The 18,166-nt window shown below is 41.0% G+C and overlaps 1 long non-coding RNA gene and 1 other non-coding gene across 2 annotated transcripts; both read right to left on the reverse strand.

The window, feature by feature from the left end:
• Positions 1–5,691: 5,691 nt before the first annotated feature.
• On the reverse strand, positions 5,692–17,558 carry LOC141374743 (uncharacterized). Its single transcript, XR_012381868.1, has 3 exons — positions 17,371–17,558; positions 13,537–13,635; positions 5,692–6,029 (listed from the first exon to the last, which is right to left on the reverse strand). It is a non-coding gene; the product is annotated as an uncharacterized lncRNA (long non-coding RNA).
• Positions 15,232–15,335, reverse strand: LOC112810369 (U6 spliceosomal RNA). The gene has a single exon (XR_003204813.2). It is a non-coding gene; the product is annotated as a U6 spliceosomal RNA (small nuclear RNA).
• Positions 17,559–18,166: the final 608 nt, after the last annotated feature.

The following is an 18,166-nucleotide window of genomic DNA, read 5'->3' on the forward strand; positions in this document are numbered from 1 at the left end:
ATGTGCTATGGTGAGCGCTGTGAATTGTGTAAGACTGATGAGTCACAGACCTGTACCTCTGAAACAAACAATACATTATATGTTAAAAAAAAAAAAAAAGAAGATAGCAGGAAGGGAAAAATGAAGGGGGGAAATCAGAGGGGGAGACAAACCATGAGAGACTATGGACTCTGAGAAACAAACTGAGGGTTCTAGAGGGGAGGGGGGTGGGGGGATGGGTGAGCCTGGTGATGGGTATTAAGGAGGGCACGTACTGCGTGGAGCACTGGGTGTTATACACAAACAATGAATCATGGAACACTGCATCAAAAACTAATGATGTAATGTATGGTGATTAACATAACATAATAAAATTAAAAAAAATAACAATAAGTAATTGAGGGGCACCTGGGTGGCTCAGTGGTTAAGCGTCTGCTTCGGCTTGGGTCACCCTGGGATCAAGCCCCGCATCAGGCTCCCTGCTCCATGAGCCTGCTTCTCCCTCTTCCTCTGCTGCCTCCCCACCCCGTGCTGTGTGCACTCTCTCTCTCTGTCAAATAAAGTCTTTTAAAAAAACAATACGTAATTGAGTGGGTGTGGCTGTGTCCTAATAAAACTTTAGTTACAAAAATAGGATGCACCGGACTTGGCCCATAGGCCATAGTTTGCTGACCGCTGAACTAAACAAATCAATTTGCCTAGTTAAAAAAAAAAGTCTTAGTGTTTTTATTGGGATCTTGTTAAACCTATTATTTAGAGAGAACTGAAGACTTTATGATGTTGAGTCTTTCAATCTTAGAATAGGAAATGATTCTCCATTTGGTTAATGCTTATGTGGTATCTGTCCTTAGTAGTTAATTTTTCTTCTGTTTAGCCAAGTATATGTTCAGATTCAATATTTTAGTTCTCATTATTAGGGATACTAAATGTCTGTATGTTTAGATATTCCTTTGCTATTTTCTTTCTCTAGAATTTTCTCTCTAATCCTCTTTATCTCTGTTCATCTGTTTCATTTCTCTTGCTTTTCTTAATCTTGTCCTCCTTGTCTCCTATTGTGTTTTTAACAAAGTCTGTTCGTTGTGTTGCCTTCAACGTGGGCTGTAATAGAATGCTTTCAGTGGCAAGGAACATAAACCAACTAAAAGTGGCTTATAAATTGAGGCAATTTTATTATTTCACATAACAAGAAGTTTGGAAACAGTGAAATTCCAGAATTGGTTAACTCATGGTCTCAATGATGTCTGGGTACAGGGAGGGTGAGCTTCTCTTTGCTTCTCTTAGCTTTTCACACATGAAAACAAGATGACTATTAGGAGCTCCACACATTACATTGTCATGTGACAGTGTATGAGAAGAGAATACATTTTTGGCTTTGTATCTTTTTTAAGACCAATGAACACTTCCCTAGAAGCCATCCAGAACACTTATGCTTTATCCACCAAGGTTGTATCATATGTTCATGCCTAAATCAGACTCTGACAAAGTGAATAGAATTACCAGGCTTGACTTAGGCTAACTGATATTTGACCTTGGGACTAGGGAGGGGCCCATGAGGCACTTACTATATAGCTTTAGTAATCAAGTCATGCTGATATTGGCTACAGTAAGGGTCTCCCTCTGACTACAAGTGCCACCTTGTGCAATGAATCAAGTAGGCTTTGAGGGCTAGAATTGTCCAAGCAGGGACAGGAGGGTCCATGCCCCCAGGGAGTTTGTGTCCCCAGCCAATACCTTCCATCATGAGCCAAGGATGTCATGATGCTTAGGACACTCCCACCATTGCCCTAGACCCTGTCTTTGGGGATGTGTCTCTGTCAGTCAGCCAGAAGTGCTTCCCCAGCCCTATTTTGGAGGAAAATTTCTTTCAATAAGAAAGTTCAGTTCACTTAGAGAAAATCGATGAGTTCTCAAGCTGGTATATTCTTTGAAGAGAATGTTCTTCCTTTTATAACCAAGGACATGTATTCTTTCCAAATAGACCTGATTCTTCTAATGGAAGAGTGTGGTCTTCCATCTGTGCTGTGTTTGAGTATATAGTTAGTATATCCTAGGAGTTTGGGCTTAGAGAAAGGAATGGGTTAGCTTAAGCTGTGAGTTCCTTCTTTGCCTTCTAAAAGGTGACAAGGGGTATGGAGAAAGATTGACAGTGGTATTGCACACCCATCCCCATCCTGGGGCCTTCATCTACACCTGCTCAGATGTCTTATTTGAAAAATACTTTGTGTTGGGGCACCTGGGCGGCTCAGTCGGTTAAGTGTCCAACTCTTGATTTCGGCTAAGGTCATGAACTCAGGGTTGTGAGATCCAGCCCTGTGTCAGGGTCTGTGCTGGGCTTGGAGCCTGCTTAAGATTCTCTCTCTCCCGGGACGCCTGGGTGGCTCAGTCAGTTAAGCGACTGCCTTCAGCTCAGGTCATGATATCAGGGTCCTGGGATTGAGTCCCGCATTGGGCTCCTTGCTCAGCGGGAAGCCTGCTTCTCCCTCTCCCACTCCCCCTGCTTGTGCTCTCTCTCTGTGTGTCAAATAAATAAATAAAAATCTTTAAAAAAAAAAGACTCTCTCTCTCCCTCTGCCCCTACCTCCCTCAGTTGGCACACACCCTATCTCTAAAAAAAAAAATTATAAAAAATACTTTGTGTTTTCATAATACATTTACAAAAATATACCAAAGCAAAGCAAGACCAAAACAAAACTACTATAAAAGCATTCGAGGGCTTCTCAAAATGAGAAAAAAACAATTAAGAGTCTACCCTAGTACCTGGCTCTTTGACAGGTACAGATGGGAACATTTTCCTAAAGCCAGTGGTACTTGCCTTTAAAGAAGAGTTGCTAGTGTTCAGTGGAGTCAGAGCAGGTAGATATTGGGCAAAGAGTGTATCTGAGAGAGGACTTCAACTACCTCCATTGTTTCCTCAGTCTGTACTTTCTACGTGATTAAGTTCTTCTTTCCAGCTCTTAACTCAGCCTAGTGACCCTGTGGGCAAAGCATCCCAGGTGGGACTGAAACTACCCCCTCAACCAATAACGCCTGACCTGGTATCAGCAAGACCCCATGTGATTGACCCCAAGACAATGATCAACTGACCTTTACTGCCCACCTGCACTACCCTCTGACCTTTGTCCCACGTTTTCCTTATATAAACCTAGAAGTTTTTTCAGCACTTTAGAGACAGTCTTTGAGACACTAGTCTGCTGTCTTCCCGGTGTTGGCCTCACTGAGATAAATTCCTTTCTTGTTTCACCACCACTCATCTGTCTTTGGATTTTGTCAGGGGTAAGTGGTCAAACCCCGTCTGTCTGGGACCCCTAAAGCCCAGTGCTCTTGCACCCCTGCACCCCAGTTACATATCTATGGAGGTACTGATGTGGTGGACCCTGGGTTAGGCCAGAGCAGGGTCACAGAATAGGGTAAGAGCTGCTGAAGGATCTATTGTGTCTTTGCTGTGAATCTGTCTGGGAACTGAACTTTGAATTCCAGAATGAGGTCTCCCCACCAGGTGTGTATCTTGAGGAGGGGAAGCCCCTCCCCAAGGAGGCTCTTCCTTGTACATGGCTTGATGCCATGACTGTAGAGCAAAGGGACTGCTCGACCACTTATGGTGGGAATGTTCATGGTGCAGCCAAACAGCATCTGGGTGAAAGTGAGGGAGAAGCTGGGGATAGAGTGAGGGGTAAAGGAAGAAAAATAATAAATGCAAGAAAGGAAAGAATGATCTAGCTGTTGGGAAAGAATGGAAATGCTCCCATCATCTCTAATCGTGAACACCCCCTTACGCACACACATACACACAGCTTGGCTCAGCCCTTCCCTCCTGGAGACTGATCAGGAAGCTGTAGTCTCAATAGAAGTGCTTAGGGCTTCTCTTTGATCATGAAGAGAATGTTTGATCATAAAGGAATGTTGTCAGGCCATCAACTTCTTTGGGGAGGGTACCTTTAGTGCCTTCCTTCCAGCTATGACACGAAAGGAGAGGAGAATTTGCTGAATTTGGTCACTGCTCTTTTGTTAGGACCAAACATCCCACATGTAAACCCATAAATGTCAGAGTCTGGTGATGATGGAGATGACTCACATGCACCATCTTTGCTCTTGCTGTCCCCTGCGGAGAAGAGCCCTCTTTACTGATTCTTTCTTCAGTGAACACTGTTCATCTTTCAAACTGAGCTCAAGCATCACTACAGAAAGGCTTCCTTAACCATCTGATTAAAAATTAAAAATTCTGTTTAAGATGATAAAAGGGACTGATTTTAAAATAATACAAAGATATATAATTAAAACAATAAAAAGTCCACTAACTCTTACTCTCTAGCTCTACTCTGAGATAACCAATGTTGAGTTTGGTATGTATAGTTCCATTCTTTCCCTCACCAAATACAAACTGATACACATCTAGGTACAAACACGTTGCCTGTTCTTCCCCTCCCCACCACAAGGTCACATACCCAGGTCTCTGCAATTTGCTTTCCCTTCTCCTTTTGTTTAATAATATATCATGGACAGGGATGCCTGGGTGGCTCAGTTGTTTGAGTGTCTGACTCTTGGTTTCCGCTTAGGTCATGATCTCAGGGTCCTCGGGGTCCTGGGATCGAGCCCTGTGTTGGGCTCCGTACTCAGTGGGGAGTTTGCTTGAGGATTTTCTCCCTTTTTCTCTGCCCCTCCCCCTCACATGCGTGCACGTGCATGCGCTCTCTCTCAAATAAATAAATCATATATTTCTATTTTAATAGCAATATCATAATTCACAATTTGATACTTGTTACAATGCCTAATATTATTATTTTTTTAAATGTGCTGTATTATCTAAGGCTTCCAAAACAAGATGATTGCTAGTGGTATCTTACTCCTGCTTTACATGGAAATGTAGTAAATAATTTATTTAATATGACGTTTGTTTTTAGTTTTTGCTAACTAATCTTTATTATGTTGAGATGGAATCCTGCTAATCTTATTTCAACTTTCTATTAGGAGAAGCTGCAGAATTTTTTCAAATGAGTCTTTGACATATTTCCATTTAATCCATGATTTTTCTCACTTATAAGTTTTTTTAAAACGTTGAGGCTGTTTGCATTCTTTTGGTCATGGTATCATTTCTTCACTATACGGCTGAATTTCATTTATAATACAGTATTTTACTTATTTAGAAATTTTAAATCTATATAGCTGAAATTGCTCTGTAGTTTTTCTATTTATCAAGCTCTGTGCCTCTACAGCACCATAGTCATAACCCTATCATAGTACTTATTACCTTGATGAAAATCGTGTATCTAATTGTCTATGCATCAGCAACTTCTCAATCTCATATTCAATTTTCTGCTTTGTGTCAAGCACAATGCCTAGGACATGGTAGAAGCTCAATGCATCTGTGCTGAATGAAGGAATGAAAAGTTTTTAGAAATGTTTTCCTTTAATCTAACTTTACCTGCTCTTTATAATTTGCCATATATTATCTTTATATCTCTTTTATTCTGATGCCAGTAACGTCCACGTTTCTATCTTTACTAGTTCCCTTACAGAAATACCATTACTGAATACAACATTGCAGTTAAAATGAATTAACTACGGCCACATGTATCAACATGGACAGATCTCAAAAGGATAAGGTTAAACGAAAAAGGAAGGATACGTATAGCATGACACTGCCTATACAGTTTTAAAAATGCAAACAATACTGTGCCCTTGTGCGGGTTATGTGCTGTTGGCTCTCAGCCCCACTCCAGCCTTTCTGTGCGCTCTTCTGTGATGCAAGAGGTTGGCAACCTGTGAACTCCATGTCACAGGCTCTGGTTAGATGTTGCCAGTGCAAAGCATTGGCAGGAGATTAGGAAACGGAAGAAAGGGAGAAGCCATTTTCCTCTCTGTTCCGGTTGTGCTTCCAGCAATGGCAGCAGCAGCAAGAGGAAGAGGTGACTGGAAATGAGCATTTCCACAGTATCCGTGGCTATTTGAGCAGCCGCAGAGCCAATGTGCTAGCAACCCAACAAGAAGGAAGCCAAGGGAATAGCTCCTCTGATCCCATTCTCCTCTTCCCCTCAACTTCTTGCCGGTAGTTCCTACGGGCCAAAACCAACCAGAAGTCAGAAGTCGAGAGAATACCATGAGGCAGTCTGTACGGCTTAGTTTCCTGGGCCCAAAGAAGGATAGAGAATTGATCTGGGAGGCAAATGGATGAAACTAAACATTATCCCATTTGCTTCTCCAGCCCTTTCTCTACTTCTGTAATTCTCAGTATTAAATCTCCCTTTGTGTGTAATACATAGAGTGATTCCTACTTTCCTGATTGGACGGTAACTGATTCAGTCTAGTTTATGGATACCAACATATGTAGCCAAGGAACAATAATTTGCATAAGTAATAATAAACTCCATATTCAAGATAATGGTTACTTCTCAATGGAAGAAAACAGAATGGCCCTGGGGATAAGTACACAGGCAGCATCCTCTGTGTCAGACATATTTAATTTCTTAAGTTGGAAGCTGAAAATATGGATTTTTTTAATGTTATTCTCTATGCTTGTTATATTATTCTCTATTTTGCATATGCCAGAACTATTTAGCTATCCTAAAGATAATAGTACATGCCTTATAGACTATTGTGATGATTAAGTGGAATAACATATGTAAAAAGGGGGGCGCCTGGGTGGCTCAGTCAGTTAAGCATCTGCCTTCAGCTCAGGTCTTGATCCGGGGTCCTGGGATCGAGCCCCGCGAGCCCTGTGGACTCTCTGCTCAGTGGGGAGTCTGTTTTCTCCTTTTGCCTCTGCCCCTCCCCCTGTTCGTGCGTGCTCTCTTTCAAAAAAAAAAAAAATATATATATATGTAAAAAGGTCCTAGCACAGTGCTTAATATGTGACAAGCCCTTAGCAAATCATAGTTTCCTTTTCCTGAACTTTCAGGAAGAATAAGGCCTTGATTTTGATAAACTTTTAATTTCAACAATTATGCTATGTCTCAAGGAGGTGCTTTCTTTCTTGTTTTTTAAAGGCTTTCATGTTCCCTCTCTGATTATAAGAGTGGTGGTGGTTCAATGTAGAAAATTTGAAAAATACAGAAACATATAGAGATGAAAATAAAAAGTACACTGTAATTATGCCCCCCATAAACTGCTATAATTATATAAAAATATTAAAATTAGAATAACACTATATAGTTCTGGGACATGGCTCTTCAACTTCACAATAGAAGATAAACATTTTTCAGTATCAAATATTCTATGGAGTCACTTCTGCTGGCTGTATATTATTCAAGCGGTTGGGATGTTTAGGTTTTTCTAATATTTCACTACTATAATTAATGGTGCAATGAACTTTCCTGTTGAGAAGTCTTTGCCCACGTTTCTTACTATTTCCTTGAACAAAACAGTTGCGGAAATTTTGGTCAAAGAGTATGTGCATTTGATGACACCTTATGGCTATGGCTATTTTGCTTTCCAGAAAGATAAGAAAGACAAGAAAGACAGAGGACTAGGAAAGATGGCAGAGGAGTAGGGGACCCTATTTCAACTGGTGCCCGGAATTGAGCTGGATATCTACCAGACCACTCTGAGCACCCACGAAACCAGCCTGAGATGTACGAAGATCTGGATCTCTACAAACAGAATATCACAGGCGGTTGGTTTCGAGGTACGAAGCAGGGAGCCGTGATTCCGTGGGCAGATATCGGAGGATAAACAGCAGCGGGAGGGTGCCTGGCCGTGGGGATCCTACACCGCCGGTGAGCAACAGCCTCGCTCCCTGGGGACGGGGCACAGACTTGCAGACTGGTAGCGGCAGGGAAAGGACTTTAGGGCAGCCCCTGGGTAGGAAACCCGGAGCGGCGGGGTCCTGCATGTGGACTGGGGGCGGCTGGCGGTTTTAGAAGCACAGAGGGCAGCGACGTGCTCCGACCTGGAGGCAGGACTGGGGGTGCTGCGGAGGGGCGCACAACCCAGGCCGCTGCAGTTTATAGCAGCACGGACAGAAACGGAGACGGTGTGGCCTGGAGAGCACACTGAAGAACAGACTGCGGTCTCTCTGCTCTGAGGCAGAGGGTTGGAAACGGTCTCTTCTGCTCTGACTCGCAGAAGAGACGTGGAAAGCCGCCAGGGAAAGCCGCCAGAGAAAAGACCCCAAAACTGATTCCCGTGGAGCCCATCCCCCACCACAGGGGGGCAGGGCAACTCTGCCCAAACAGGGTTGCCTGAGTAACAGCGCGGCAGGCCCCTCCCCCAGAAGACAGGCTGGGAAAACAAGAGGCCAGGTCCCAAGAAAACAGGTTGATCTTGCTTGGGTTCTGGTCAATAATTTGGACTCTATACATTCCCTCAAACACCCATCAACAGAATGACTAGGAGGAGGAGCCCCCAAAATAGAAAAGACTCAGAGATTATGACTTATACTGCAGATTTACAAATGGATGCAGATATAACCAAGATGTCGGAGATGGAATTCAGGCTAGCAATTGTGAAGACGATGGCTAGAATGGAGAAATCAATTAATGGCAACATAGAGTCTCTAAGGGCAGAAATGAAAGCTGAATTGGCAGAACTTAAAAATGCTATCCATGCGATCCAATCCAATCTAGATAATCTAACAGCTAGGGTAACTGAGGCAGAAGAACGAATAAGCAACCTGGAAGACAATATAATAGATAAAAAGGGAAAAGAGGAGGCCAGGGAAAAACAACTCAGAATCCATGAAAATAGAATCAGAGAAATAAGTGACACCATGAAGCGTTCCAATGTCAGAATAATTGGAATCCCGGAGGGAGTGGAGAGAGAGAGAGGACTAGAAGATGTATTTGAGAAAATCATAGCTGAGAACTTCCCTAATCTGGGGAATGAAACAAACATTCACGTCCTAGAGGCAGAGAGTACCCCTCCCAAGATCAAGGAAAACATGCCAACACCCTGGCATGTAATAGTAAAACTTCCAAATCTTAGAACAAAGGAAACCATCTTAAGGGCAGTTACGGTGAAGAGATTCCTTACGTACAGAGGGAGGAAGATCAGAATAACGTCAGACCTATCCACAGAGACCTGGCAAGCCAGAAAGGCCTGGCAAGACATATTCAGGGTACTAAATGAGAAGAACATGCAGCCAAGAATACTTTATCCGGCAAGGCTTTCATTTAGAATGGATGGAGAGATGCAGAGCTTCCATGACTGGCAGAAACTGAAAGAATATGTGACCACTAAGCCGGCTCTGCAAGAAATATTAAGGGGGGGTTCTATAAAAGGAGAAAGACCCCAAGAGTGATATACAACAGAAATTTACAGGGACAATCTATAAAAACAACATCTTCACAGGCAACATGATGACAACTAATTCATATCTTTCAATAATCACTCTCAACGTGAATGGCCTAAATGCTCCCATAAAACGGCACTGGGTTGCAGGTTGGATAAAATGACAGGACCCATCCATAGGCTGCCTACAAGAGACTCATTTTGAACCTAAAGATACAACCAGACTGAAAGTGAAGGGATGGAGATCCATCTTCCATGCCAGCGGAAGCTGGGGTAGCAATTCTTGTATCAGACAAATTAGATTTTAAACTAAAGTCTGTAATTAGAGACACAGAAGGGCACTATAACATTCTTAAAGGGTCTATCCAACAAGAAGATCTTAACAATTGTAAATATCTCTGCCCCCAACATGGGAGTAGCCATCTACATAAGTGAACTGTTAACCAAAATAAAGAGTCATATTGATAACAATACGTTAATTGTAGGAGACCTCAAAACTCCACTCTCAGCAATGGACAGATCATCTAAACAGAAAATCAACAAGGAAACAAGAGCTTTGAATGATACACTGGACCAGATGGACCTCATAGATATTTACAGAACATTCCACCCTAAAACAACAGAATATTCATTCTTCTCGAGTGCACATGGAACTTTCTCCAGAATAGACCACATACTGGGTCACAAATCAGGTCTCAACCGATACCAAAAGATTGAGATTATTCCCTGCATACTCTCAGACCACAATGCTTTAAAACTGGAACTCAATCACAAGAAAAAATTTGGCAGAAATTCAAACATTTGGAAGCTAAAGACCACTCTGCTCAAGAAAGTTTGGGTCAACCAGGAAATCAAAGAAGAACTTAAACAATTCATGGAAATCAATGAGAACGAAAACACATCAGTCCAAAACCTATGGGATACTGCAAAGGCGGTCCTAAGGGGGATATACATGGCCATCCAAGCCTCACTCAAAAAAATAGAAAAATCCCGAATTCACCAACTAACTCTACACCTTAAAGAACTAGAGAAAAATCAACAAACGATGCCTAAGCCACGCATTAGAAGAGAAATAATTAAAATTAAAGCAGAGATCAATGAATTAGAAACCAGAAACACAGTAGACCAGATCAATGAAACTAGAAGTTGGTTCTTTGAAAGAACTAATAAGATTGATAAACCACTGGCCAGACTTATCCAAAAGAAAAGAGAAAGGACGCAAATTAATAAAATTATGAATGAAAGGGGAGATATCACGACTAACACCAACGAAATAGAAACAATTATTAGAAATTATTATCAACAACTATATGCCAATAAACTGAGCAATCTGGATGAAATGGAGGCCTTCCTGGAAACCTATAAGCTGCCAAGACTGAAACAAGAAGAAATTGACAACCTGAATAGGCCAATAACCAGTAACGAGATTGAAGCAGTGATCAAAAACCTCCCAAAAAACAAGAGGCCAGGGCCTGATGGATTCCCTGGGGAATTCTACCAAACATTCAAAGAAGAAATAATACCTATTCTACTGAAGCTGTTTCAAAAAATAGAAACAGAAGGAAAACTTCCAAACTCATTCTATGAGGCCAGCATTACCTTAATCCCCAAACCAGGCAAAGACTCCATCAAAAAGGAGAATTTCAGACCAATATCCCTGATGAATATGGATTCCAAAATCCTCAACAAAATCCTAGCTAATAGGATCCAACAATACATTAAAAGGATCATCCACCACGACCAAGTGGGATTTATCCCTGGGATGCAAGGGTGGTTCAACATTCGCAAATCAATCAATGTGATAGAACACATTAATAAGAGGAGGGAGAAGAACCATATGGTCCTCTCAATTGATGCAGAAAAAGCATTTGACAAAATACAACATCCTTTCCCGATTAAAACTCTTCAGAGTATAGGGATAGAGGGAACATTTCTCAAGTTCATAAAATCCATCTATGAAAAACCCACAGCGAATATCATCCTCAACGGGGAAAGGCTGAGAGCCTTTCCCTTAAGATCAGGAACACGTCAAGGATGCCCAACTCTCACCACTATTGTTCAACATAGTACTAGAAGTCCTAGCAACAGCAATCAGACAACAAAAAGAAATAAAAGATACTCAAATTGGCAAAGAAAACGTCAAGCTCTCTCTTTTTGCAGACGACATGATACTTTATGTGGAAAACCCAAAAGACTCCACCCCCAAATTACTAGAACTCATACAGCAATTCAGTAATGTGGCAGGATACAAAATCAATGCACAGAAATCAGTTGCTTCCTTATACACTAACAACACAATTGTAGAAAGAGAAATTAGAGAAACGATTCCATTTACAATAGCACCAAAAACCATAAGATACCTCAGAATAAACCTAACCAAAGAGGTAAAGGATCTATACTCTAGGAACTACAGAGTACTCATGAAAGAAATTGAAGAAGACACAAAAAGATGGAAAAATATTCCATGCTCATGGATTGGAAGAATAAACATTGTTAAAATGTCTATGCTACCCAGAGCAATCTACACCTTTAATGCCATCCCGATCAAAATTCCAATGACATTTTTCAAAGTGCTGGAACAAACAATCCTAAAATTTGTATGGAATCAGAAAAGACCCCGAATCGCCAAGGAAATGTTGAAAAAGAAAAAGCTGGGGGCATCACATTGCCTGATTTCAAGCTATATTACAAAGCTGTGATCACCAAGATGGCATGGTACTGGCACAAAAACAGACATATAGACCAATGGAACAGAATAGAGAACCCAGATATGGACCCTCAACTCTATGGTCAAATAATCTTTGACAAAGCAAGAAAAAACATGCAATGGAAAAAAGACAGTCTCTTCAATAAATGGTGCTGGGAAAATCGGACAGCCACATGCAGAAGAATGAAACTCGACCATTCTCTAACACCATTCACAAAGATAAACTCAAAGTGGATGAAAGACCTCAATGTGAGACAGGAATCCATCAAAATCCTAGAGGAGAATATAGGCAGTAATCTCTTTGACATTGCCCACAGCAACTTCTTTCAAGATACATCTCCAAAAGCTAGTGAAACATAAGCAAAAATGAACTTTTGGGACTTCATCAAGATAAAAAGCTTCTGCACAGCAAAGGAAACGGTCAACAAAACAAAGAGGCAACCCACAGAATGGGAAAAGATATTTGCAAATGACACTACAGATAAAGGGCTGGTATCCAAGATCTATAAAGAACTTCTCAAACTCAACACCCAAAAAAACAAATAATCAAGTCAAAAAGTGGGCAGAAGATGTGGACAGACACTTCTCTGAAGAAGACATACAAATGGCTAACAGACACATGAAAAAATGTTCATCATCATTAGCCATCAGGGAAATTCAAATCAAAACCACATTGAGATACCACCTTACACCAGTTAGAATGGCAAAAATGGACAGGGAGAGAAACAACAAATGTTGGAGAGGTTGTGGAGAAAGGGGAACCGTCTTACACTGTTGGTGGGAATGCAAATTGGTACAGCCACTTTGGAAAACAGTGTGGAGTTTCCTCAAAAATTTAAAAATAGAGCTACCCTATGACCCGGCAATTGGGTATTTACCCCAAAGACACAGATGTAGTGAAAGGAAGGGCCATATGCACCCCAATGTTCATAGCAACAATGTCCTCAATAACCAAACTGTGGAAAGAGCCGAGATGCCCTTCAACAGACGAATGGATAAAGAAGATGTGGTCCATATATACAATGGAATATTACTCAGCCATCAGAAAGGATGAATACCCAACTTTTACATCAACACGGATGGGACTGGAGGAGAGTATGCTCAGTGAAATAAGTCAAGCAGAGAAAGTCAATTACCATATGGTTTCACTTATTCGTGGCACATAAGGAATAGCACGGAGGACATTAAGAGAAGGAAGGGAAACATGAAGGGGGGAATCGGAGGGGGAGACGAACCATGAGAGACGATGGACTCTGAGAAACAAACTGGGGGTTCTAGAGGGGAGGGGGGTGGGGGAATGGGTTAGCCCGGTGATGGGTATTAAGGAGGACATATACTGCATGGAGCACTGGGTGTTATATGAAAACAGTGGATCGTGGATCACCACATCAAAAACTAATGATGTACTGTATGGTGACTAACATAATAAAATTAAAAAAAAAAACAGACAGACAGAAAGATTGTACCAATTTATACTGCCTCTAGCAATGCTAGAGAGCACTACTCTTCCACATCAGGAGGGTACTTTTTACAAGAGAAACTGGAACAGATATGGACTTAATAGTGGAATATACAGCAACAGATTCTAACTGGTTTGATGTTTAAAGACTACCAGCAAAGTGCCACACCTTCACAGAGCAGAGGACTTCTGTGGGCCACTGAAATCGAATTTTAACAGGTTGCCATGCAGAGGGGTTCCAGTCAAGCTTCTAAGTGTCAACTTCCATCTGGAATCAAATAAACATAGACACCAGTTGGACATGATTTGGGAACCAACTGATCTGTGGGTTTTCTAAATCCAGATCCGATAGTGATATAGCTGGAATATAATGCAAAACAAGCCAAGCACTCTGCTCCTGGCCAGGGCCTGCGACTTCAGTTTTTTATGTCTTGAACATTCAGCTCTAACCTTTCTCCTGCCTCCAGTCTGAAGGGTCGGAGACCCATTCTGAAGTGGTTAAATGAAAAAAAAAGGAAGATAGCAAAAAGCATCGGCCAATAAGAGCTTCCACTCTTTGTTAATTAATTTCCGCGACTCTAACCCTCTGGCATCTGCCAGCCTCACTCTGTATTGGAGCCAATTAATTTCAAAAATAATTAAAATTAATGAACTGCTCTTTGTGATAGGACCCTGAAAACTTAACAGCGATAATTAGTAGGAAGTAAAAAGTGGGGAAAGTGTCACCTGCTGATAAACAGAATTTCCTCATCTTGTTGATACAAGAGTCCTGTCCATCCGTGAAAGTGATGCTCTATTGAGTCAAAGAAGACATATGACTGGGTTTATAAACTGAAAGTAAATGAAGGACAAGTACCAATCTTGAAAATGATCTCCCTAGACTAAAATCAAACCCCTCTCTCAAAGTTCCACAATCACTGCTATCAAAACGTTGGTAAGAACTCATGACAAAGTGTCCAGCAACCTTAGAGAATCAGGCATCATGGTTGAAAGAGGGCATTGAACTTTACAACCCTGAGTAACAAAAACAAACATGGGAATTAATGAGTGCTGAGAAGTCAAACACATAAATTGATGGTAGCTCTCTGATTTCAGTTTGGGAAGGATTTTTCCGTGCAAATTTCTTTCTTGAAAGCGAGTACAAATAAAGAGTCTGGAAATGGTGGAAATGGCTTAGTGGCTGGAAGGAAGTGACCGATCTGAGCAGGGGGATCTCACCTAAATGTGGGGTTTCCCCACAGGATTCTGCATATGCCTGCATTCTATTTATGTATTTATTTTTAAAGATTTTATTTTTAAGTAATCTTCACACCCAACTTGTGGCTTGAACTCACAACCCTGAGATCAAGAGTTGCATGCTTCACTGACTGAGCCAGCCAGGTGCCCCAGTAAGATGATTTTAGATGGTAAATGGTCAAACATGTTTTTTTCAGCTTAATAGTTATGGATTAATTATAATTCATATTTAAACCACTCAACTAGCACAGTAAAACCTTCGTCTCACAGAAGTATACTTTTTCTTTCAAAAGAAATGTATTTAAGTTTAAAAAATGAGAGGAGTTTAAAAATTAAATATGAATGTAGGTAGAACTTGGTTCTGCCAAAAATTGAAAATTTGGAATGTTGTGGAAAATTTCAAGGTAGCTATTTTATAGTCTTCCTTCTTAAGGTTTAGGATGTACATTTCATCAAATCTAAGAAAATTTTAATTATAAAATGAAGCATTATTTTATGTACCACGAAGAAACAAAATGCTGCCAACTGAACTATGGCCCATGCTTTCTTAGCACTTAGAATTTTATTTTATGTTTAATGAAAGTGCTCTTTTAGACTTACTGGTCATAATTTTTTTTTTTTTTTTTTTTTTTATATGGAACGCTTCACAAATTTTCCTGTCATCCTTGCTCTGGGGCCATGCTAATCTTCTCCATATCGTTCCAATTTTAGTACAAAGTGAGCACAGTCATCATTTTTTTAAATCACATATTACAGTGCTCTGTTTCTGTGCCTTCCTGCACGTATAAGTTTGCATCTCAATTCATAGCACAGTGGAATAATTTTGAAGATATTTCAACAACAATAAATCTCAAGTCCTGTGGTACTGACATTGCGCATAACTCAAATGAAGTGGCAGCCGAGCACCTATGACCACATTTTCGCATGTAGAGGCAAGAGCGCCCACAATACTTTTTTGCTGCCTCTGATTTCAGAAGAATAAAAAGGTGGGAAAAAATGTGCATCTTAGAATCAGTAACATACAATACCACCACCTTCAAGGGTCTTCTTAAAGGTCACTGGGAATTGTTTCCTTTCTTGTGTCCTGGGCTTCTTCCAGGAGCAGAGGTCACCAACAAAGGTGAGGTCATTTTGAAAGCCTTAGAGGAAAGAAGGCCTTGGATATCAGAATGCTGTGAGACTTCACACTATCCTGTGCTGTACAGGGTCCTAACTCAGTCACTAGTCAGGCTGGTCCAACGAGGCGACTTCTTCATGCAGCAAATCATCACACAGTTGTGATCTATGTGCAACATTCCCAATCAAGTCAAGAGTAGAGTTTGTGTAGGATTCCCCTCCGTGGCTTCATTACCCATCATGCCTTGCACAAACCAGGTTATAGATGAAAGACAGTTGATAGGACAGCGAATTGTAGATAATTTATAATCTCATTCCTCAGTGAAATAATAACTGATCTCTCAGTAGTGATATCCACTAATAAATGCTGCTTATGAGTGGCATTATGAGGACTTGCTATCAGCCCAAGCACTGTTCTGCTTTACTTCTCTTAATTAATTTACTATTTAACAAGCCCAAAAGTAGATAGTGTTATTATCCTGATCTTACATATGAGGATGCTGAGGCATGGCGTCATCACTTAACTTGCCCAGGATCACACAGTTGTGAGATGTCAGAGCCAGATTTGAACTCAGGCAATTTGGCTTAGCATTCATGCACTTAACCATTATACTTTATTGTCTCTACCATATAACACTGAAACGTTGTCATAAAAGAATAAAAACAAATATGATTATCTAAATCTGCAGGTATGTAGTAAATGTATAAATAAACCATGCTGTCTGGGCTTTCAATAAACATTTATTGATTGTTCAAAGAATGAGGCAGAAAGAAGTACTCCATGGTATGTTAAAATTAACAGTAGCAAAACCCACACAATCAGCAAATGCTCTGAAGAGGGGAAGGGAAGACTGATCTTAAGACAGTGACCGTGAAGTTGAGGCAAAATGTCAAACCAAAGCAAGAAGTTTCAGGCTCTCCAAAGAGCCCCTACAGCGGATACATTAACTCAGCATGTAAAAGTCCTCACGTGTGCCGGTCAAGGGTTAAATCCAGGCCTTATTTTGACCACACAAGCCCTGAGACAACATTTGGAATTAAGTGAGCTACAACAATAAATTACCTTGAACTGAAATCAAGTATCACGAAGTCTTGTCATTGTCTGGTCTGGATCCCGGCAGGCTGTGGTGAGTACTGCCTTAGGAAAGCTAATTAAACCAAGGAATTAAATTTTTCTTTTTTTAAAGAAATGGCCATTGGGTGTTAATCAACTGTAAAGAAGAAAGCAGAAAGCCAAGGGGATCCATAAAAGAGCTTTGCCCTGTAAGCACAGTTGCTCACCTCTGACCTCCATAACTGGGAAAGAATTTGGCTCTGGCGATATTCTCTGTGAAGTTAGCAGCTTGAATCACTGCCACCAGCAAATGAGTTTTCGCTCCTCAGAATGAACTCTCCTGAACCGCTGAAACAAAGGTCTATGTTCCTGAATGGCTATTGTTTGGAAAATTGCTAGAGATACTGCAAAATCTGCCCCTTACCCCAATCCCCTTGCCTGGAAGCTGTGAGTTATGGTATTTAGCCCCAGGGCCTTTGGAACAAAACTCACAGAAAGGAAAAACTGGCTGGGCAAGTAGGTGATATGCCCAAGGTGAAAAGTGAAGACATGCATAATATTGAGGAGGAGGGACTTATTTATTGTGCTACCTCTTACCTTTGAGATAACCCACATGACTGAATTACTGATTTTTGATGGCACCAGAAAGTGGTATTTGGGCACAGGCAAGGTCGAGCAGCTGGATTCTACTGAGTCTGAAGTCTCCTCTGAGTCAGCTGTAGTGAATGACTGACCAGCTGCCACAGGGTCATCATATTCAGAAATTTCCACTTCTCTCGTGTCAATAGTCTGGAGATTTTCACATAAAAATGCTTTAATATGCATTACTGTAAAAACTGATAGATGTTCCACTACCATTGCTGCTTCTTACTACTTCTATCACTACTCAAAACAATCACTTGATAGCTTGCCTTTAGCACATTCCCATGAGGTAAGTTGGCTGGCCATGGCGTTACATCACTCTCTCCAGCGCCAAGGAAACCATTTAAGGCATTGTTGCAAATCCTCTTGTCAACGCCAGGGCCTGCTTAGTCACGTGGCTCTATAAAGACAACATCTCACTTGGAGAGTATTCTAACTCATCCATTCAGATCCTATCCCATTCAGTGTTCTGACTATACATGCTATTTCAAATGAAATACCCCCTAGTCTGCTGAATGCTGAAAAATGGAGTCTTCAAAAGGAAGAAACAAAAACCAAATCATGACAGAAGTAACAATATTATTGTAGTATATTTATTTATTTTGGCAAGTGCAATTCCTGGCTCATAGTAAATACTCAATAAATATTTATCAGATAACTGAAGCATAAATATGTGGTGGATATTGAATGCAGCTGGACATTTTGTATACCTCCCCCACCTCATGCTATCGCTCACTGTCTTCCGGTCACT

The sequence above is a fragment of the Callorhinus ursinus genome, unplaced genomic scaffold (assembly GCF_003265705.2).
Source record: "Callorhinus ursinus isolate GAN/ISIS: 27379988/994484 unplaced genomic scaffold, GSC_fseal_2.0 scaffold2, whole genome shotgun sequence".
Taxonomy (NCBI): Eukaryota; Metazoa; Chordata; class Mammalia; order Carnivora; family Otariidae; genus Callorhinus; species Callorhinus ursinus.